This window comes from Rattus norvegicus, chromosome 1 (genome assembly GCF_036323735.1).
Source record: "Rattus norvegicus strain BN/NHsdMcwi chromosome 1, GRCr8, whole genome shotgun sequence".
Lineage (NCBI taxonomy): Eukaryota > Metazoa > Chordata > Mammalia > Rodentia > Muridae > Rattus > Rattus norvegicus.
This window is the reverse complement of record NC_086019.1, coordinates 128465015-128488318: the sequence shown is the minus strand read 5'-3', so window position 1 is coordinate 128488318 and position 23304 is coordinate 128465015. Positions and strand designations below refer to the sequence as shown.

The 23304-nt window shown below is 45.9% G+C and overlaps 1 protein-coding gene and 1 long non-coding RNA gene across 13 annotated transcripts in view; one reads left to right on the top strand and one right to left on the bottom strand.

The window, feature by feature from the left end:
• Window positions 1-23304, top strand: part of Tjp1 (tight junction protein 1) — a 244689-nt gene that overhangs the window by 16700 nt on the left and 204685 nt on the right. The gene's annotated exons all lie outside the window — the stretch shown is intronic.
• On the bottom strand, window positions 16627-21928 carry LOC134485126 (uncharacterized). The gene is made up of 3 exons (XR_010063023.1): window positions 21814-21928; window positions 21288-21394; window positions 16627-17190 (listed from the first exon to the last, which is right to left on the bottom strand). It is a non-coding gene; the product is annotated as an uncharacterized LOC134485126 (long non-coding RNA).

Here is a 23304-nt window from a genome sequence, read left to right as displayed (position 1 = left end):
GTGCCCACACAAATGCAGAGTGTACATACACGCGCGCGCGCACACACACACACACACAGAGAAAGGAAAACAATCAGATAGACTGTTGATTAAGTTTCTATGACAGTCAAGTTCATGTCCAATTAAATGGTAGTCTGAGCATCTGATTAACTCCAAACACCAAATGTCCTAATAGAGGCAGACGTGAGTCTCCGCTCAGTTGATGGTGGTGCCTTCTGTTTCAAGGCACCTGCAACTGACGGTCCTTCCTTCCCGGGCGCATGACAAGCTTTCCCCTGATACATTCCCATGTGGTTTCGGAGGAACACTGACGTTTCCAGGCTCCATTCAACTCAAACGATGCTGCAATGCCACAAAGGAAATGCTAGAATATTCTATGTCACAGGACTCGTTGGCAGGCTCGTGAATAGTTAGGAGTGAAATCGTTCTCCTTCCTCTTGAGTTCTGGCTGAGAAAGTTCCCAATCACAAAAGTACTGCCGATTATTATTCCGTGAAATATATCAAAGTGGAATTAGAGTTTAGCCTGTGACACGACGCCCTGTATTTTGGGGGGTATGTCATTTGTGTCTCTTATCATTGATGGAAATGGGAACTCTGTAGATGTGAGCAGTGCATTTATTTTTTTTTAACTTTCAAAATTTGTTTAGTTTTAGTAATTATTTTATTAAAATATTGCTTTATTTATTTTACTTAAAACTGCTCGTGAACACCTTTTGTAATGCAGACATGATAAGGTGAAATGAGGCTGATTAGAAAACATTTATGAATGACTGGAACCGACTCTAACAGTGAGGGTGACCGTAGAAGATGTAAGTGTGCTCTAATGTGAGGAGTGTTGCTCTCAGGAGGGAAATGTCACTACTCAGAGAAACAGATCTGAGTTGCTTGCTGGCATTTAAGAGTAGAAAGTGAGATGGTACTGGCTCTTTGTGTGGTGGTCAGCATCCTTGCTGCCTGTATGTGGTGTTAGCCGCTGTGTGTCTGGTACACGGTAAGTTGTTTCCTTGCTGAAGCAACCATTCTGGTTGGGAAAGAGGCTGCTCCTTTTTCAGATGTAAAGATGTCGAGGAGGATTCCTGATAGTGTTTATCGCTTCCCTGACGTGCTTGGGAACCGGTGCGGGTTGAATTGGGGTGGTTTGGGGTGGTTTGGGGTCTTGATGTATTTACATATTCATAATGAGAAATCCTGGGAATCGGCCTCAGGTCTAAAAACATCATTTATTTATGCTTCGTTTATGAAGGTGATTGTATTCAATGTTGTAGCGAATTTATATTTCGGTTATAACTTGGCCTGCGAGTTCAAATTTGAGGTTTACCCGCTAGGACAGCAGTTCTCACCCTGTGGGTCGCAACACCTTTGGCAAACCTCTGTCCAAAAAAATTTACATTACAGTTCATACAGCAGCAAAATTGCAGTTATGAAGCAGCAGCGATAATAAATGTATGGTTGGACGGGCTGGGGATTTAGCTCAGCGGTAGAGCGCTTACCTAGGAAGCGCAAGGCCCTGGGTTCGGTCCCCAGCTCCGAAAAAAAGAACCAAAAAAAATAAAAAATAAAAAAAATAAATGTATGGTTGGGGAGTCGCCACAACACGAGGAACTTCCTAAGGGTTGTAGCCTTAGGAAGGCTGAGAACCACTGCCTTAGAACCTTAGGTCAGTGCCCAGAAAGTTTCCAGTCCTCATGTTGGGAATATTTCCCACAAATAGAAATGCATCTTTAAACGATCAGGAAAACCAGGCTCAAATATAGTTACCTTTTCCCTGTGATATTAATGAGGTTTTAAATTGCTGATAATTTGCCTCTTGCTTCGATCCAGCCATAATCTGGCTGGTGATCAAGAAAGGAGGAAGACAGCACCACCCAGAGTGGTCACCTTCTGCAAGTTAATCTCCTTTTGGAAAATCTTTGCTGCATGATTTCACCATAGAGGTGAAAGGTTAGAGCCTCCTGGAAGGGCAGGCATTGTAGCACTGTTACAAAACTGGAAATGGCTGCCCAAAGAACAGTATAGTATGTGCTCTTGGCTTCATGTTTCTTCCTTTGCCCTGAAGGATGGTGTACTCGGGCCCACTTTGTTCCTTCTCTCTTTTGCTTGTGGGAATATAGTTACAAAGTCTTGTGACTGTAACCAATGGGAGTCTTGAATTTATTTTCTTTCTTTTCATACTCATAATGAGAAGTGACATTAATTTAACCCTTTGAAAATGTGTAGATTGTTACATATTTTATACTAAATTTGTCCCATTTGTAGAAAATCAATACATATTTTAAAAACGAAACAAACTGGGTTGGGGATTTAGCTCAGTGGTAGAGCGCTTGCCTAGGAAGCGCAAGGCCCTGGGTTCGGTCCCCAGCTCCGAAAAAAAGAACCAAAACAAAAAAAACAAAACAAAAAAAAAACCGAAACAAACAAACAAAAAACCTCGAGAGTTTAATAGTTTGACTACTTCCACTTTCTACCATAAGACTTGAAACAATGCTATAATGTCTAAGTACATTGAATCTTTGGCATAGGGCTAAAATATAATTGTCCCCACACAACTTGTAGGCAGCTCAACAGGTTGGAGAGCATCTCTTTTAGGCTAGTCTGATCCTCTTCTAGGCAGTTGTCTGAGAGTGTCTCTCAACAGTCTTTATAGCTTACACATGCTTGAGGAAGGAGGAGCTTTAGTGAACCTGATAAGTTTTAGGGACTTCCTGAAGCTGTGGAGTTGTTTATGTCCAGAGAACTTGATGGAGTTCCTGTGGGATGGGATGTTTTAACCCACTCTTAGCACATCCCGTATCTTACTAAACTTGCCTCCAAGGTGGAAGACTTTATTGCAGAGGAAGCTACTCTGAGCCTCAGAGCCTGGTAAAGACTCTGAGGGTGTCTGCTAGATAGAGGCAGATAAGCCTTATTCTAGAAAATGGTTATAGGTGTCTCATCAGTGTTCTAATGCACAAAAGCCAACAGTTTTGTCTTACCAGATACCATTTTTAAGATTTATATAAATACTAAGTACATGGCTACTACATATCTACTACTGAGGTTAAACAGAAGTTGGATATGGTAGTGTATACCTTTAATTCAAGCAAACAGAAAGTAGAGGCAGGAGGATTTCTGAGTTCTAGACTAGCCTGGTATATAGAGCAATCCAGAAAGAATGGACTACACAAAGAAACCCAGACTCAAAAAAGAAAAAAAAAAGCAGACAAAAGAAAAACAATAGAAAAATTAGGTTCATAAGCTACCATATTTTTACATTTGACTTTGAACTTTTCTAAATCTGTCTAAGGAAGAATTACATCTTAACTGTGCTTGGAAAACACATCAAGTTTAGCTAGGAGAGCCCCATCACAGAAGCCTCAAGGTCCTGTTCCTGGCCCAGAAGCCTTAGGATCCAGCTGAGCGCTGGCCTTCTTCCCAGACTCTGATTGGTGCCATTTCAGTCCTGGGGAGAAGCAATTGTTTCAGCTTTCTCTGTGGGGATTAAATGGGACTGGCATTCTAGCTCATTCTGTAAACCCTGTGGCATAATTGATCATCGCCATGGTGCAGTGAGGGGCCTGGACTCCACCCAGTCTTTCTGGTTCTTGACACTGTGTCCAGACGTACTTGATAAACTCTTGCCAGCCAGGCCAGAGCTGAACAAGTTTATTCTGTAGATGTCTTTTCCTAGAAGGTCTGAAAGTTCTTGAACACTTAATACTGCATGGTTCATTTTCCCCCCTTAGGGATGCTAGAATGATAAATAGCCCTCTTCTCTGTGTATTTGGTTTCCTCTAAATCAGCCAACTGTGGGTCAGAAGTATTTGAAAAAACACTTGTGTCTGTACTAAAGATGTTCTATTTATTTCTTTTCTTTTCTTTGAATTTCTTTTTTGAGATAGAGTCTTACTACACAACCTTAGATAGCCTGTAACTTGCTTTGTATACTAGGCTACCCTCAAACTCATAGAGATCCAAGTACTAGAATAAAAGGCATGTAATACCTCACCCAGACACATATACTGTTTTTTGTCATTCTTACCCAATACAATATAGAAAAAAAGCAGATGCTGGTGTTAGGGTAACAGTGTGGAGGGAGACAGTGTCTTAGGGTTTTATTGCATAAAAAGACACCATGATCACAGCAACTCTTATAAAGGGACTGCCTTTATTAAATTGGGGCTGGCTTACAGTTTCAGACATTCGGCCAGTTATCATCATGGCAAGAAGCACAGTCGCTTTGCAGGCAGACATGGTGCGGGTGAAGGAGCTGAGAGTTCAACGTCCGGATTGGCAAGCAGTAGGAAGTGACTGAAACACATTTCCTCCAACAAGGCCACACCTCTCAATAGCATCATTTTCTATGGACGTATGGGGGTCACATTTACCACCGCAGGCAGTATGGAGAGTGCGAGTTGACTTTTGGATTGCTTACCTTCTTAGCTACGCCATTCACTCTGGAGATGCTGCCCATTCAGAGGGGTCTAGGCTACATTTTCACCTCCGTACCCTCTGCTCTCTCCATTCTAAATATGTACATGATTTTAAAGGGTGGGGGGAGGGGCTTTGCTTGAAATCTCACATCTCCTCTTGATCAGATTTCCTCCTTAAAATCTATTCTGGGAACAGAGCCCATTGGGTGATGTTCAATCAGTTTATAGGGGAAGCCACTCAGGAGCATAAACCTTGGCCACTTGCTTCCTCTTTTGTTAATGTAACCATAGATTTCCCGTCTTCGTTTTCCGCCAACATGTTTTCTGTGTGGTAAATGAGGAGAACAGTAGGATTGATGAATCTGAGGTAGAGGGGATGATGGAGGTGGAGGTGACAGCAGAGGATGTGGTGACGGGAGTGCATGCAGGTGGCAGGGGTTATGCTGGCATCAATGGAGGGGTGGTGGAAACCGGCTATAGAGATGGGGTCCTATGGGGGTGTGTGGTGTGTACAGAGAACTGTAGTAGCAGTGGCAATGAGGGGAGTGGAGGCCATATTGAGCAGAGGAGTAGACATTGTACTGCAGATGTAACTGGTAATGTTGGTGAGGTGGACAGCTATGGTGGTGGAGGAGACAAAAGCAGTGTTGGTATGTGTCCTGGCTGGTTTTGTATGTCGCCATGTGAGAGCCATCATAGAGAAAGGAGCCTCAGTTGAGGAAGTGCCTCCATGAGATCCCGCTGAAAAGCATTTTCTCAATTAGTGATCCGTGGGGGAGGGCCCAGCCCGTGGTGGGTGGCGTCATCCCTGGGCTGGTGGTCCTGGGTTCTATAGGAAAGCAGGGTGAGCAAGCCCGTGGGGAGCAAGCCCGTAAGCAGCACCCCTCCAGGGGCCTCAGCATCAGCTCCTGCCTCCAGGTCCCTGCCCTATGCAAGTTCCTGTCCTGACTTCCTTCCCTGGTGAACAGCAACGTGGAGGTTTAAGTTGAATAAACCCGTCCCCCACCCCCAACCTGCTTTATCATCATGGTGTTTTGTTGAAGCAGTGAAAACCCTAACTAAGTATGACAGCGGGGACGGTACCGTTTGGTAATAAAGGAGGTGGAGGTAGATGGTCATGGTGAAGGTGGAGATCCAGGACGAAGTGTTGATGGTGGTGAGGAAGGTGGTGTGGAGCGCTGGAGGGAGTGTCTTGGTGTGGATGGGAACGGAAGAGGCAGTGGTGGGAGTAGAATGTGCTGGGCGTGGAAAAGGTAGGAGACGGGGAAGCGCAAAGGTGGGAAGGGAGGGAGGCAGAGGCGGGTATCCTGGGCGGGGCAGAGATGGCGGCTGTAGAAGTATGGTAGGTAAGGTGGCAGAGGTGGCAGTGGTGGCAGTGGTGGTGGCAGTGGTGGCAGTGGTGGTGGCAGTGGTGGCAGTGGTGGCAGTGGTGGTGGCAGTGGTGGTGGCAGTAGTGGCGGCAGTAGTGGTAGCATTGGTGGCAGTGGTGGTGGCAGTGGTGGCAGTGGTGGCAGTAGTGGCGGCAGTGGTGGTAGCATTGGTGGCAGTGGTGGTGGCAGCAGTGGTGGCAGTGGTGGCGGCAGCTGCAGCAGTAGAGATGGTGGACTGTGCTGGTGATGTAAGAGGTAGATGTGGTAGGGGAGCGGTAGGTGGTGAAGGGGTAAAGGGACAGTGCTCTGGTGATGGGAAGATGGTGGAGATGGAGATGGTAGGGGCAGGAGAGGTAGGATAGCGTTTCCAGGGCTGCAGGACGGGTGTAGTAGAGGTGGTTGGGGCCGCTTTTGTCCTCACAGTGGCCCAGGCTCCTCAGTTTTCGATAGTGAGTGCTTCCGAGTAGCACACTGACTCAAGCCTTCTCAACAGTAAGGACATTAGTATCTTGTGCCCCAGGCAGTCAGTGGTGGGTGTTTCAAGGTTGGTGGGCCATGTGCACGTTCTTACAGCACTTGCTACAGCTCTGTCTACTTAGAAGCTGTAGGAGGTCCTAACAGCTGTCTGGCCCTCACATTACAGAATGGCCTCCTTCCCGGTTCTCAGTTCCCTTTCCAACCTCAGTGGCCATGTGACCAGCCTGTGGCTGCTGGTGTATTATTTTGTTTACCTAGGTCCTTTGACCAAAAGAAAAGCCTGAAGATCTGTAGCTAATGCCTGCAGTAATCTTTTGCTTTGTTTGTTTGAAGATTTGTTTATCTCTTGTGTGCCTCGGTGTTTTGCCTGTATGTATGTCTGTGTCGGGGTGTCAGATCCCCTGGAACTGGAGCTGTAGACAGTCTTGAGCTGCCGTGTGAGTGCTGGAAATGAAACCCAGGTCTTCCGGAAGAGCAGCAAGTACTGCACACTGCTGAGTCATCTCTCCAGGCCCCATTTGGCTGCAGTAACCTTTAAGGCTGGGAAATGCCTGTTGGGATGGGGACCTATGAATATTGCTCAGGTCTGAGCGTCTTTGACTGATGGTGCACTAGCCACTTGAGGTAAGCCAGCAAGTGTTTCCTCATCTGGCAGGGAGACTGGGGTAGGCAGTCCAGGGTTGACACAACGGCTCTATAGTGTCATTCTTCTAGTTAGGCTTCATTCATCTTTTTAGAGAAGACGCCCTCCCTGGGGATGATTCTTTATCAGCCTGGCAAGAGGTATGCCATGTTGCCATTTCAGGTGCCAGTTTTTAGTGGCAGAGGGCTGGTAGGGCTAACAGATTCCACGACTCAGGAAGGAGGAAACAGACATTCATTGCTGACTGGTGGTGTCTGGTCTACCTGTGAATACAACCCTTGAGAACCAGATCATAAAAGCTACAACAGGAGAGGGGTAAACTGTAATTGGTATCATGCCACTGTGACAGAGATGCATTTCTAAGGACTCTGCAGACGTCTAGATCCATGCCATTGTGAGAGTGATCCTCCCGAAGGAGGCAGAAAGCATCAGCCAGCAGTGCTGACAGGTCTTGAGTAGTGTAAACAGATGGTTCACTCTTTCCTTCAGGTAGAAATTGGGATGTTCTTGATAGTTTTAATTTGAAAATACCTCATAATTTCAAGTCTGCCCGCCATATGTGGCTTTATTAGAATTTTATATTGCGTGAGTGAGTTTGAGGTATATAATTAAAATTTGTGCAAACTGTGACCAGATTGTGTTCAGTTTAAAAAGTCAAAACACTATGGATATGCTTTGGGGGGGAAGTGTAACTAGGTGACCCTAATACAAGAGGTCTTGATGGCTGCAGTTGTCTTTCCCTTAGCTCTGTGAGCACATCTGTCTGGGACAGATTGGTCCCATGTCTTCCCTCATCCCTGGGTGTCCTTGTCATCCAAGCCTCCAGTGTCTAATGTCTGTGTACACTTTCCTCCACAGTCTCCAAGACGGGTGACATCAACAGTGTCATAAAACTCGTTTGCTCTGTAGTAGTCCATGTAGTGTTAAGGTCTCGGTAGGGCTCACTCTGTGTAAATGTTTGTCCATCAAAGGAGGAAATGTAGTTAAATCACTAAATGGCCTGGTGGCACTGGGAGTGGAAATAGCAGTCAGGTGTTTTAAAAATGACATTGACTTGTTTATCTCTGATGGGGGAAGGGCTGCACACGTGCCACAGTGGCCCGATTGAAGCCAAAGCACAACTTGGAGAATCAGCTCCAATCAGCTCCCTCCTTCCACCATGCAATTCAGGGAGTAAGGTCTTGTCGTCAATGGTGGCAAGCTCCATTTCTGCTGAGCCATCTTGCCATCCTCAGTGATCGTCTCTGCACTGCCCTGACCGTCTGAAAGAACCCTCACTGTACCTGTACAGAATTCCTCAGCAGACACACCCCAGGAGCTGGTGTGCTTCTCCGGGTGTCTAACGTCAGGTCAGGCAGGAGGCGAACTCCTGCATCCACCAGGCACTTGTCACTGTGCTGGGCTGGCTGTTTTATGTCTGGTTCCTCTCTCCCCTTAGTTCACCGTGCTTCCTTTGTTAGCTGAAGAAAATGTCCTCAACCCTCCTAATGCTGTGCCCTTCAATACAGTTCCTAATGTGGTGGTGACCCCCAGCCATAAAATTATGTCACGGCTACTTCAGAACTGTAATTTTGATACTGTAATGAATCACAAGGTAAATGTACAGGATATCTAAGGTGTCATGACCCCTAGGTTGAAAACTGCTGCTCTGAGACCAGTGCTGCTTCATGCTCAAGTCTCGGCCTCTGGGAGATACCGCTGCCTCAGTGAGCAGCTCCTAATATGGTCCCCAAATTGTGGCTTTGCCACCATTTCTTCCTTTGTGCTACTACTGTGTGTGAAAGAAAAGATTCCCTCATCTGCTTATCTTACCTTCATTTATGAGTCTATGTATGTATGTATGTATGTATGTATGTATGTATGTATGTATATATTTATGTGTGTATGTATGTGTATATATATGTACATACACATATATAATTGAATTGATTAACTTTTATTTTGTGAATGTATGTGAGGGTGTGCACATTTTCTTGTGTGTGTGTGTGTGTGTGTGTGTGTGTGTGGAGAGAGAAAGAGAGAGAGAGAGAGAGAGAGAGAGAGAGAGAGAGAGAGAATAACAGAGAGCATTGTGCACCTGTGTAAGCATCAATCAATTCCTCTCCTCAGGACCCTTTCTAGCTCTCTTACCTTCATGGTGAGATTCCAGGAGTGGGAACTCGGACCCTCACTACCCTTAGATACTTTCGTGTCACCCAGTCTAGCTGGGCCTGCATTTCATGCAGTTCAAATGCCCCCGCATGGCTTGGGAAGAATATTAGACAAGAGAAGTGTCTGTGCAGAGTGGTAGAATATGTTCGTGTTTTTCAGATAGAAGAGTTTGAAGTCCTGAGATCTGTGGGGCACTTTTCTCTTGATCATCCTTCTGGCCATGCATGTGTCGAGTTTAACAAACAGGTTTGAATAATCACCATTTCAGAAGTTCATCAGGAGACTATCAACTGACGGTTCTAAGATACAAGTTTCTACCTTGTACAAATTCACACACCCAAAGGGAGTCCTGCCTGGGCACACATATGCTGTCACAGTGTGTGGTCATGCACTGGAATTTCAAATGTCAGGAGAACCTAGAACATCTGGGCTTGGGGCATTTTGACTTTGCCCGTGACTCTTTTCATGTGTGCCCGGGGTGTGCTGCCAGTACCTTGTACCCCCAGATTCTTGATCCTGTACTTGGAACACCAGTGGGAATTGCTTAATGGTGAGGAAGGCTTCAAAGTGATGACCGTATCACTGGCTCCCTGGATCACTGAGTGATATCTAAATGGAAGGCTTGAGTTCACATGAAAACAGACCAGCCCTACATTGCTTTATGAGATTCCTGGAAGAAGTAGCAGCAGACAAGCCTGAGGAAGACATAGGTGGCACATGGTTTAATAGCTGGAGAGACAGAGTGACAGTTGCTGACACTTTATGTCTAAGTCTGGCTTTTGAATTCAGACCAACAAAAGGATAACATCTTCATGATATGTTTGCAACCTTCAGATCTTGATCCGAGACAGCGGGCTTTGTAAAACAAAATAGCAGCCAATAGAGAGAATTCACAGGACTGAAACTATAACCCACAAACATCACTGTTGGTAAAATAGCATTTATTTGTCTAAAAAAAAAGAATTGATCTGAGTGAAAATAATTTTCAGAAAAACCCAATAAAGAAGAAAAAGATCAAGAACAGTTTCATGCATTTTACAGAAAAGTTGATGAAAACTTAGGTTGGTTTTAGGAAATAATTTTTTCTTCTGAGAAATGACCTGGGTTGGTATGATTTTGGTTCTTATATTGTTATCTATAAACAACTGAGTGGGAAAAAAATATCCAGTGCTTCCCCAAAATCTGGTTAGAGGAGTCACTCAGTAGAAATACGATATTAAGATGTACAATAACCGTTTCCTAATTATTTCCAATTTTTGCATATAAATATTTCTTTTGTCTGTTTTATGAAAGTCTTACTGTGTAGCCCTGGCAGTCCTGAAATTCTGTGTAGACAAGTTGGCCTTAAATTCAGAGAGATCCCCCTGACTCAGACCCTAACTCTGCCTCCCAAGGGCAGATCAAAGGTGTGCACCCCATACCTGGCCCAAATATTTCTTTTAAATCCCTAAGGATAAAAGAGTTTAGTGTTGCTTTGTGTTCTTCTATGATTTGTTTAAAAAGAAAAACATTGAGAGAGAGAGAGGGAAGGAGAGGGGGGTGGGACATAAACACATATGCTTGCCACAGCATGCATGCCAGGGCAAACATGTAGAAGTCAGAGGACAGCTTTCAAGAGTCAGTTCTCTGCTTCCACCCTGTGGGTTCCTGGGATAAAACTCAGGTTGTCATTTACCCAGTGAACCATCTTGTCTTATTGTGTGTTAAAGGAGGCCATTGCTTTTTTAACTTGCAGAACACGGGAGTGATTTCTCTAGTAGTAAAATAATTAAAGGGAGGCTAAATAAAGTCACGACTGGCCAGCAATTCATATGTCAACAATCCTTCTTGTTAAGGGAGATCTCCTTCTAGTTTGCTCCCTCACAGACCCCATCCCCTGCTTTTGGCTTCCACAGCCCCCCTAAGAACCAGGCTTCCAGGTTCTGCCTGTGTCTTATCATGGCTGGCAGTGATTTTCCCCGCTTTGGACTTATCTGTAAAGGGAGCTCCGTCAAGGCTGAGGCCGGAGTGTCTTCATCATCCCTGTCTCATTATTTTGCCCACAGAGATACTAAAAAATGTTGACTGACTAAAATAAGGAACATTCACTCAGGAAAATAACTTGAGGCTCTCGCAGATGCAAGCTCACGTGGTCTTTGGGGGTCGGGGGTGGGGCTTGTCCTTGCTGGTTGGCCCTCCCTACTCTTGGTTCATTAAGCAAGCATTTGACCTGAAATGCTGGCCCTGTACTGGAACTGGAAATGGTGCTGGGGTGTGACTGTCCACCCTGGGGTCAGGAGCTGAATTCCTGGAGGGTAAAGGATCTACCAGGATTATCACTCTCATTGATTTCCAGCAAGAGAGGAGTTGGAGGGAGTTGACGCTGTGCACAAGAAATCTGGCTATTTACGTAATCGGAATTCCAGAGGCCACTCTGATTGCAATTTACCAACTGACAGCCAATTAGTGGCAGATTTTTACCCATCGTGGTCACTTTCTTTCTTAAGCAGCTGCATTTACCCAAGGTATTCCCAAGACAGCCAGCCTCTCCAAGCCTTTTTTTTTTTTTTTAAAGGAAGCATTTCTAATATGGAGGCTTTGAGAACTCCATTCTTTGGAGTAGAGCCCTCCATCTCAGTCCAGTGGGCTTTCTGACTTAGTTCTGTGGCTCAGGATTTTGTGTCTGTCCTGGACCGGTACCAGCATCTCATACCTGTTTAGAATTCCTTCTTTTTTTTTTTTTAAAGAAGAGTAAGTTTAAGTTTTGTTTTGTTTTGTTTTTTTAATTATATATAAGTACACTGTAGCTGTCTTCAGATACACCAGAAGAGGGCATCAGATCCCATTACAGATGGTTGTGAGCCACCATGTGGTTACTGGGAATTGAACTCAAGACCTCTGGAAGAACAGTCAGTGCTCTTAACCACTTGAGCCATCTCTCCAGCCCCCTAGACTTCCTTTTCAACAGCAACTGGTAGTGGGGAATTCATTGATTCTGATTTTAGGACGGATTGTATTCATTAGAACTGAATAGCGCCTGCTTAGAGATTAGTTCTTACTGAAATGAGGAGGGAGATTAAGATCCCGTAGAAGAGGCAGCTGGGATGTCACAATTCCACCTTGTACACCCGGAGTCTCTCAAGGAAGCCAGCCCTGCATGCTGTCATTTGGATTGTGACTGTCTGCCCAAAGACTTGCTAGCCTGTGGCACTCTTAGCATGTGGTAGACCCTTTAGGAGCTGGGCTTAGAGAAAGTTATGTCTTCAGGGAGTGTGACCTTGAGGGGATATTTTGCCCATGGCCCCTTTCTGTGTGTCTATTTTTTTTAGGCACCACAATGTAAAGAGGCTTCCCAACCACTCCCCTGCGGTATATTGAGCTGCCACAGGCCCAAAGCAACTGGAAACAGAAACCATGAGCCACAATATGTCTTTTCTACTATTAAGCTGGCCGCCCCTGTTTTGTCACGGTGATCTGATAACACACCGTGTTTTGGTAGACCCAGATCCCTTCTAGTGCTTAGGTTCAGTTTGCTTGTCTGGGCTGGAGACCAGCTCTCCCTCACCATTTCTCCAGCCAGCTTGACTTTCCCAGCCCTTGCATATAAATTAAGGCACCAGCCTCATAGTTCGAACGCGTGCAAGCCTCGCCCATTTTAGTTGAGCAGGGGCTCCCATCCCACAATTCCGACACATCCCACCATCACCTGCTTGCCCGCCTTTGGATTGGTCACAGTCACGGAGAGCATAAACACATGCGTGTCACAGCGAGAGTGGTGCGAGGTACTTCAGGAGATAACTGAGCATTCAGAGCCGCTCAGTATAGACAACATCACAAAAAAAAGGCTGCGGCGGAAGAGGATCGGAAGGTCACGTGACTTTATTGGGCCCGGAACTGCAGAGGTGCTTCTGGGGCTGAGGGAACAGAGAAGAGAAGGTGGAGCTGAGAATTGGCGCAAGGCTCCTGTTGGGTGTTCTGAGCAGAGGAGTCCTGTAAAGATGCCCCAGACTGGGTGGATGATGTGGGGGGAGCAGGCAGCCCCCTGAGCCCCATCTTTCCCTCCAGCCACAGTAGCTCAGCTTTTTCTCTCCCGTTGGCTGCTGAACTTAGAAGGCTAGTGTAAGAGCCACAGACAGACATCAGAAGTTGAGGGGCGGACTGAGGATGTGCACAGGGAGAACAGGAAGAAGCTGAAGTGGAGAGTTTCTGAAAGGGAGGACTTGATCCACAGAAACCTTGTCCTCAGAATGGAGCAGGGCAGAAGCTGCGTGGGAGCAGCAGGCATCAGAGAAGGCCATCTGGAGAGGCCGAGAAGCATTTGTTTTTTGGGTTTTTTTTTTGTTTTTTTTTTTCTCATAGAGAAGTTATAATTTTTTCCTTATAGTCACAGAACAGAGAGAGCTGACGCTGCTTTGGAATCTGCAAACTGATGCCGTTCACTTCTGACTGTCTTACATTTCTGACATTTGTACCTGACTGCCCCTCAGGGGGCCACTCTGGTGACCCGCAGCTTCCCTGTGCTGTGCTTAGCATTGTGAGTGGAAAGGGTGGGGTCTCTGGAGGTGACTGGCAGGGCTTGCTGAGGTAGCAGCCAGGCCGGAGAAGGTTAAAAATATAAACGTGAGAAGAATGTCTTTGTGTTGTGGAATGAGTTAACTTATAGAAGTTCTTTGTTGAGTAGTGTGAACTATTTGGCTATGCAGAGGTGATAGCATTTGTCGCTCAGTGAGCAGGGTCATTCGATTTCCACATTTATTTATTTATTTATTTATTTATTTATTTATTTATTTATTTGGTTCTTTTTTTCGGAGCTGGGGACCGAACCCAGGGCCTTGCGCTTCCTAGGCAAGCGCTCTACCACTGAGCTAAATCCCCAACCCCTCCACATTTATTATTGAACAGACTAAATAGTCCCTAAGAAGCATAACAAATAATGTAGTGCTACTGTTTACTGAGAGAGAGAGACAGACAGACACAGACACAGAGACGGGGAGAGAACTTTGAGTATAAATAGAAAGTATATGCAGTTATATTCATCTTTGAAACATATTTTATCCCACCACTGGAACCAGAGCAATTGAACTCCATGTGGCTTCTAGCATGAGAGTGAAACAGGGAAGCTTTAGGAAACATCGTTTTCCATCTGTAAACTTATCTCAGCAGACAGCAGAACAGAAAAAGCAGAGCTGCTGTGGCTGGAGAGGAAGATGGGGCTCAGAAGGCTGCCTGCATCTCTCCATCATCCTCCCCACCCCCCGGGCCTGCTGGAACATCTTTGTGGTGCTGCACGGGCTAAGCAGATGCTGCCACGCTGAGCTATTTATATGTTTGAATACTAGCTCCTCAGTGGAACTGTTTGGGAAGGATTGGGGGCGTGGCCTTGTTGGAGGAGGTGTGTCACTGGGGGTGGGCTCTGAGGTATCAAAAGCCTATGTTTTCTGTCTTCTACTTGTCGGGAAGGATGTATGCTCTCAGCCATGGCTCCAGTGCCATGCCTGCCTGCTTCATGCCATGCTCCCCGCCATGATGGACATAACCCTCTCGAACTGTGAGCCCAAATTAAACCTTTGTTTCTATACGTTGCCTAGGTGTGTTTTTATCACAGCAATGGAAAAACAACTAAGACAATTTCCTAGCTCAAACTCACCATCCTCCTGCCTCAACTTCCTGAGTACCTAGCATCACCTTGCTGCTAAAGCTTTGCACCTTGATGCAAAAAGCATGCTGTTTTGTTTTTGTTGTTGTTTGTCTGTCTGTTTCGAGGGAGCAGAAATTCTATATTTTGTGCAGCTGACCTTTCATGGAGCCGACCGCCTGTTGGAGAGTAAGGGTCACGTGCTGGGAAGCCCCAGCTGTTTTTATAAGCTTAGAGTGGGGCTAAGAAGACAAACTAACAGAATGGTCTTCTTTCTTCTGGCAAGACGAGGGTGTAATGTCAAGTTCACCCTAGTTACATCCTCACAGGCGACCCAGAGAAGGCCTACCACAGACTGCCCTGGGTACTGCTCTAGGACTCAGTCTTCTGGGCAGTCCTTTGACCTGTTCATGGTTCCAGCTTTACAGTCACCAGCAGGCCTGGGCAGCGGCTGTGTTTACAAAGACTGACATTCAAACGTGGGGCGTGTGGGTCTTCAGGCTACTGTAAGAAAATGTGCGTGCCGGGCAAGTGCTCTACCACTGAGCTCCACCTCCAGAAGGCTCATGGACATCTCACTGCATCCTCAAGTGGCAGAAGAGGCAAGCCTGTTCCTTTAAGCCTGCTCATCAGGGCACGGAACCCACCCATGAGGCCTCCGCTCTCCTGACCTGGTCACCTCCAAAGGCCCCGCCTCCTGATGCCGATCACCTCTTTCACCTTGGGGGTGGGATTTGAACTTACAAAGAGCATGGGGCAGATATCAGGCCACAGCACTTATGTAGCCAGAATGTCGTTTTTCCCACCTTCAAGTGTGACTCATTAGCATCGCAACCTGCCTTCAGATGCAGTGTGCTGAGGGCCGGTTCTGGGGCCTTGTGAGTACCCAGTACAAACTTTGGAAATGGCTCCTGGTGGGGACTGTGTGATGTCTGTGGACTCTCTGGGGTTGGGTAAGAGAGTACCTTGAATTAGAATTAGAAAGTTTGCAAACATTCCAGGGGAGACAAGCCCTACCCCAAAAACAGGTGAGGGGAAGGCTCCCGACTACAGAGGGGCTTCAGTGCAGAGAAAACAACAAAGACCCCAAGTTCCCAGAAGCCTCTTGGGCTGTCAGTACCAAGAGCAGTCATATTTGACATTTAATATTAGCTAACGGCTCTCATGCACCGAAGCAGCACACGCACGATACATGTGTGGACAGGAGGGAACGCCATGTAAATTGGCCCTCACTGTGGGCTAAGAACTTGACTACTCCAGTTTTTTTACTGCAGCCCTATGGAGAGCCTTACTTAAGGGATTGTAGGGCAAGCTGGCTGTCTACACTCCAGCGGATACCCAGGTTGTGTGTTCACATCGCCCAGGACACGGAGCCTGGGAAAGAGGCTTCTACCATGCAGCGCATCTCTCAGCCCTTCAGCAGGAGTCTGGTGTGATCATCGCAGAAGTGGGCCCCAAGGGCAGGCCGGCCGGCTGCAGCGGCCTCTCAGCCAGCCACAGGGGGGCAGCACTCTCCAGCATGTGTGGTTCGACTGTCTGCTGAAACAGTCTGGTCTAAGACACTCTATTTCGTTGCCGCTGTCGTCCATCACAGCTGTACTGAATTCATAGAAGGTAGACTTTAGTGTAGACGTAAAAAGTAGTGACCCTTTGCCCACTTAAGTTGCTGACAGCAGTGGGTGAGTGGGGATTTAAGCGGCCCTGTGCTTGTCTGAAGGCAGATAATATACCAAGTAAATGGGAGCTTTAATAGACTGTCGGTGACCCTGACCCTGTGAAGGGGTGAATCACTGCATTGCATCTGTGAAGCCTTCTCTGCTACCAATAAAGCATCAGGCTTTAGTTTAATTAAGTTCATGAACATATTATTATTTCTTCTGGAGGTGTAAAATACAAATACATACATACATACATACATACATACAAACAAACATACATACATACTACATGCAAGCATGCCTGACTTTCAAACGATTTTAATTTTTTGACCTTTCAAAAATCATATTCATGGACGGTGGACTCAGGTGCTTCTGGGTAAGGACAGATGAGTATATGCAAAGTCTCCAGAAAGGGGAACAGAGAATGCCCCAGAGAGGAGTAGGTGAGAGGAAGGTGGCTTCACCAAGTGGATTTCTGCTTGGAAAGGGAGAGTGGATATTCTAAAGAGTAAGAGTCCTGATGGGGTTGGGGATTTAGCTCAGTGGTAGAGCGCTTGCCTAGGAAGCGCAAGGCCCTGGGTTCGGTCCCCAGCTCCGAAAAAAAGAATCAAAAAAAAAAAAAAAAGAGTCCTGCTGAGAGATGGAGGGAGGGGAATAGCCTGGGGTCTCACAGGAACAGGAACGGCTGTGGAGGGAGCTGGCTGACTCTGCCATGCCCTTCTTCTGAATCAGCAGTGGAATGCTGGCTTGACCGGTTTTGAAGAGGAGTGCAGTAAAAGACAAGAGAGCTGTGATTCTAGGTGAGGGCATATCACAGCCCAGGTGGAGCTTGACAGGTGACTCAGAAGGGACCACGGCCTCGGGCTCTGTGTAAAAGATAAGAACAGCCTAGAAGTCCAGTGAGCAGAAGGGAGTGGGTCAAGACTACCAAACAGATGGTGCAGCCACCGTTTTTGCGCTTGTTTGGAGCTGCCACGGACGATTCAGTAGGCATTTGATTTGTCTTTGCTCCAGTTTTCATGACTCTGTGCAGCCCTGGCTGGCCTGGAATTCACTCTATAGATGAGGCTAGCCTTGAACTCAGACACCTGCCTGCCTGCTTCTGCTTCCCGAATGCTGGGCTTAAAGAACTGTGCCATTAAAGCCCGGCTCTTTTTCCTTTCCTCTCCTCTCCTCTCCTCTCCTCTCCTCTCCTCTCCTCTCCTCTCCTCTCCTTTTCTTTTTTTAGTGTCTGTTAATTTCAAGGACTTAGGAAGGTAGTGACTCATCCGAGGAGAGACAGAAACTAGATGCTAGATGCAGTCTCTAGTGATAACTCGAATAAAATGTATACAAACTAAACATGAAGAATTCAAATTCGGTTAGAATAGCAGAAGAGGATTGGAGAGACGGCGAGAGAGGGTTCATCGGTTAGGAGCACTGACTGCTCTTCCAGAGGTCCTGAGTTCAATTCCCAGCAACCACATGGTGACTCACAACCATCTGTAATGGGATCTGATCCCCTCTTCTGGTGTGTCTGAAGACAGTGGCAGTGTACTCATACACATAAAATAAATAAGTCTTTAAAAAAAATCAACTGACTTTCTTTTTTAAAAAAAAAGAGTATCTAAAGAAGCTTGAGGATAAAGAATCTTTGGGAGGAAGAGAAGGTGATTGTGGAGGCAGAGAATTAAATGCTACAGCGACCCAAGACATCTACAAGTGTTGCTGGTGGGTGTGAACACAGAGAGGGTTCATTTGCTCGAAGAGCAGAAACATCTGTGGAATGTGGACTGAGAGGCCTGGGAGGGGATTGTTTTGTGACTTCATTTTTCTTCCCTGACTGTCATGCTCTGGATACCTGCAAGGGAGGAAGTGAGGCCTGTTCTCTGAATCGCTTTGATAGGACCTCAAAGACATTTGCATTTAGTGCCCTGATTTATTTTAATGTGCAGGAAGTTCTCGGCTATTTCAGAAATTAACTGTGTTTGGATATTTTGAAATCCACTGCTGAACAAAAGCCTTCTGCAAGCATTCCTTCCTCCCATCCCCTCACCTCTCACACCCTGCTAATAACCAAGCTTGCAATTAGCTTTTGCCTGTAGCCCACGTTTGCGTTTGAAGTTGAAAACCACTTTTGAAGTTAACAAATGTTTCAATAATGGACTTCAGTTACGCATACGCTTGGAAGGTAAATGTCTATTTTTAAAAAAAATATTGTTACTCATCCATTTTAGATCCTTCTTAAAGAGTAATTACAGCTAGAGGTCATTCTTGTCCCCCCTAGTTTATTGAGTTGGCGACACAAAGATGTCACTATTAGTGTTGTGGTTTGGTGTTGCTGAAGGTGGGGCCGACTCTTGATAGGGCAGAGGGGATGTCTGGGTTAGATGTGGAACAGCTTGGAGGACCAAGGAGACCCCACCCTTGCCTCTCTAAGCAAACTTAATATGAGTTACACAAAACACTGAGTCACGGGGTTGGGGATTTGGCTCAGTGGTAGAGCGCTTACCTAGGAAGCGCAAGGCCCTGGGTTCGGTCCCCAGCCCCGAAAAGAAAAAGAAAAAAGAAAGAAAGAAAGAAAGGGGCTGAGGATTTAGCTCAGTGGTAGAGCGCTTACCTAGGAAGCACAAGGCCCTGGGTTCGGTCCCCAGCTCCGAAAAAAAGAACCAAAAAAAAAAAAAAAAAAAGAAAGAAAGTAAAACACTGAGTCACCGTACGCCTTGTCTAGTAAGATGGGTAGGAAGACCTGGGCTGGGCTGTCTCACCTTGCTTTGTTCTGCTGCTCATTCTGTATCTGAAGCTAGCAGTTATGCACTTGGCCTGGCAGTGCAGAAGCATTCTTACAGGGGACATATACCCACCTGTCTGCATCAGTCCCCAGGCAGTCACTAGCACTTATCTTGGTCACCACAGCACAGACGTAAAGATTTTGATCTTTCTAGCAAGCCTTTGGATACCGCTAAATGTGTGTGGTAACGACTTTAGGTGAATTTTAACAGGCCCTAAAGCTTAAGTTACTGAATTTACCCATAGCCCTGGGGGAGTCCTGACCCTGTTGGCTTGAAGTGTCCCTATTGGGATCTCAGGTTTTTTCCTTCTGACTAGAATGTTCCTGTAACCCATCCACCCTGTCCTGCCTCCAGGAACGGTGCCCTTGTCTTCTTTTCCAGAAACCTTCAGTTTTTCCAGGATTTATACTTTTCTCTGTTTGACTAAATCTCACTGTCTTTAAAAATAGTCTTATGTGATTTGTCATCTTTCTTTCACGGGTTGGGCCAGCAAGCCTCTGGATTCTGTTGATCCCAACAGGCAAGAATAAGATCACTACCACCATTTTTTGAGCCAGATTTGAAGTAAAGTTTACTAAATCCTGGCCGGGATGGTGGACACTTGCTGGATCCACACCTGGGGTTCCCAGAGAATGGCTACAAGTTCTGTAAATCAGGTGCTTACAAAGGCAAAACCCACAAGGCTATGTGCTTCCTGCCTTTGTCCAGTCGGGAACAAGCAACATCCTGCTTAAGTGCTTCATGCCACCTGTGATCAAGCACTTCCTGTGCAGTTGGTGCAACCAACCTTGTTTACAGAAGTGAAAACACATGGTTTGTTATCTTACATGAACAACAACCCCCATCGTTTCAGGAGGTCATCCGTTCTTGGATTTATAGCTTAGAAGGTTGTTAGTTTGTTTTATAGTTTTGGTTTTTTTTTTTTAGGATTTATTTTTACTTATTCCATGTATACGAGAACACTGTAGCTGTCTTCAGACACACCAGAACCCCATTACAGGTGGTTGTGAGCCACCATGTGGTTGCTGGGAATTGAACTCAGGACCTCTGGAAGAGCAATCAGTGCTCTTAACCGCTGAGCCATCTCTCCAACCCATTTTATAGATTTCTCAAAATAGTAATTTAATAGCTAGACCATGGTGGTACATGCCTGTAATCCCAGCACTTGGGAAGCAGAGGCCAGTTGATCTCTGAGTTCAAGGACAGCCAAGGCAGCCAGGGCTATACAAAGACACCCTGTCTCAAAACAAAACAAGACAGTACTGTAAACATAAAACATAACTCTGGCCCTTGCAAATCCTCCTATTGCAGCCTTCCGAACACTAGAATTCCAGGCACAAACCACTGAACTTTTACATGGTGGATGGCAATCTGAAATTAAGTCCTCATGCCTGAACAGCAGGCACTTTACACGCTGAGCCATTCTCCCGGCCTCCTGTAATCTGACATCTTCCTGATTGCCGATGTGCTGGCCTTCCTGCTGTTTGCCTTTTGCTTTTGTTGGAAAGAAGACTGACTGGTAAGTTCAGGTTGACCTTATACTTTTGATCTTCCTGTCTCCTACCCACCCCGACGACTCCTCGGGTCACAGATGTGCCTCACTTTGTGCTGGCCTTTTCTTATGCCCTTCTCCCTATTTCTTTACAGGACTCCTTGTTAGTAGCTCCCCTTGAGATCTCCAGTATTCCTAGTTTTCTCCAAGCTATGATAATACCTTTTCTTTGTTTCTAACTTTCTGCTTATTTGTTTGTTTGGAGACAGGGTTTCTCTGTGTAACCCCAGCTGTTCTGGGCCTCACTCTGTAGACCAGGCTGTCCTGGAACTCTGAGATCTGCCTGCCTCTGCCTCCAGAGTTCTGGGACTAAAGGCGTGTGCCACCACCACTGCTGGTTTATTTCTAAGATGGTCCTCAGCCTCACATTTAGTCCTCACTCTTATTTCCCTTCTATAACCTCTTGAGTATCAAGTGAACATTCCTGGACCTCACCTACCCATTTTCACCCCCCCCACACACACATACACATATACATACACACTTATATGTATAAATGTTTATGAGTTTTCACCGGAAGCAAAGTACAGAAAAACTCCCAAATGTTAAATAACAGGTGGAATAAAAACAAAGAGGTTTTGTGTTAAAAAAAAAAAAAACTGCTAGAGGTCATGGGGGTAGACGGTAATGACACACATACCTTTAATCGAAGTACTAGGGAGGCAGAGGCAGGTGGATCTCTTGAGTTTCAAGTCAGCTTGGTCTTCAGAGGGAGTTCCAGAACAGTCAGGGCCACACAGAGAAACCCTGTCTCAAAAAAAAAAAAAAAAAAAAAAAAACTAAATTAAATTAAATTAAATTAAAACTTCAAAAAAACTGCGAGAGGGCTTAAGAGTTCCCCAGGTACGCCATCTGGTCAAAAACCCACTGCGGAGGAGGTCTTAGGCCTCAGGGGCAAACTTGATACCTGCTAAATTGTCACCGTGCCAAGCTTCCTTTTAAATATGTATGTTTATACCCACAGACAGATGCTACTTCCAGCCCCAGTCAGAGAAGTTTCTCTTTGCGGCTGGGAAAGGTGGTGAATACAGAGACATACAGCTGCTCAGGGTGCCAGGAGTGCTAGCTGAATGCTCAGCCCCAAACAGGACATATATACTCTGTCACCGCCAAGGCTCAGGCAGGGATCATCATGGAAGAGGGTGAAGAAAGATTGTGAGACTTACAAGTTAGGGGAAAACGCCGTTAAGCGCTGTATTACCAGCATAGCACAGCCAAACAAGGGACCTCACAGCCGATACCTCTGGCTATCAGGGGCCTGCACAGGACTGGACATGTTAGAAGTCAGTCAAGGATTGGGGCGGGGCTTATGACCCCTTCCTGGTTAATGATTGGCTACTGATGGCCTCTGGGCAGAACAGACATTGGGTTTAGTTGTGTACTCACTGAGACGCCCACAGGACTATAATGGATGTTTCTAAACCTGTGGCCGCTTAAAGACAGTAGGTTCCCCGACCCAACCAAACCAGACAAAACCATGGAGACCGGAGAAATGAACTTGTAGGGAAGAGGAGTGTGCAACAGGAGCGCGAAAATTAGATGGGAAGGAGAGTTACGGTAATCAGAGTGCACTTTATACACTCTGTGATGAACACGTCTGCGAACAAATCCAGTAAAGGTTATGAAACAAAAAAACAGTGAAATTATTCAGAGATTGACTGTTGGTTTGTGGGAGTTCCTTGCATTCTTGTGTCTCTGCTGATGGTAATACGAATTATAAGTATTTTTCTCCTTGGAAGTTCACCTTTCACTTCTTGCATCTTGCTCCTTTTGGAGAAGGCATAGGTAGAACAAGTCTCACGTGCCCAGCAATTCTTTTTTTTTTTTTTTAAGATTTATTTATTTGGGTTGGGGATTTAGCTCAGTAGTAGAGCGCTTGCCTAGCAAGCGCAAGGCCCTGGGTTCGGTCCCCAGCTCCGAAAAAAAATGTATTTATTTATGATACATGAGTAAACTGTAGCTGTCTTCAGACATACCAGAAGAGGGCGTCTAATCTCATTACAGATGGTTGTGAGCTACCACGTGGTTGCTGGGATTTGAACTCAGGACCTCTGGAACCTCTTAACCACTAAGCCATCTCTCCAGCCCCCTAGACTATTCTTGAACTCATTAGGTAGCCTAAGATGAGCTGGGACCACTGGTCCTCCTGCCTCTGACTCCCTAGTGTGAATCCTAGCATGAATCCTAGTGGATTCACAAGGATCCCACACTTGGGATTTGTTATTTTACGTTTGAAAAACCAGTTATCTTGATGTTTTATGGAGTGTTTCATGCTACCACTTGTACCTTATCTGCCAAATGTCAATGTCTGTATAGGTGTGGATCCGTTTATTCTTGTGTGGAAGCTACACACGCTGTCTAGTGTTGCACAGTAAGCCACGTTTGCTAACCCTTCACACTTCCTGGATTCTGGCAGGGCAAATGCTTGCCAGTGTGCCTTGGCTCTCTTCAGTTACCTTACCCTTTGACCTTCCTCTGGAGCATTAAAACCACTGTCAGATTCTCACAAACTCCCCACAAGTTCAAGTGGGCTTACAAATAACAAAGATCAGGATGGGAAGAATTGCTACGTTTATGATTTGTATTCTACTTGCCCAGAGATGCACCTTTTTCTTCTGGTGCAATAAAGGTTTATTTTACCTAAGTGAACTTGTTAC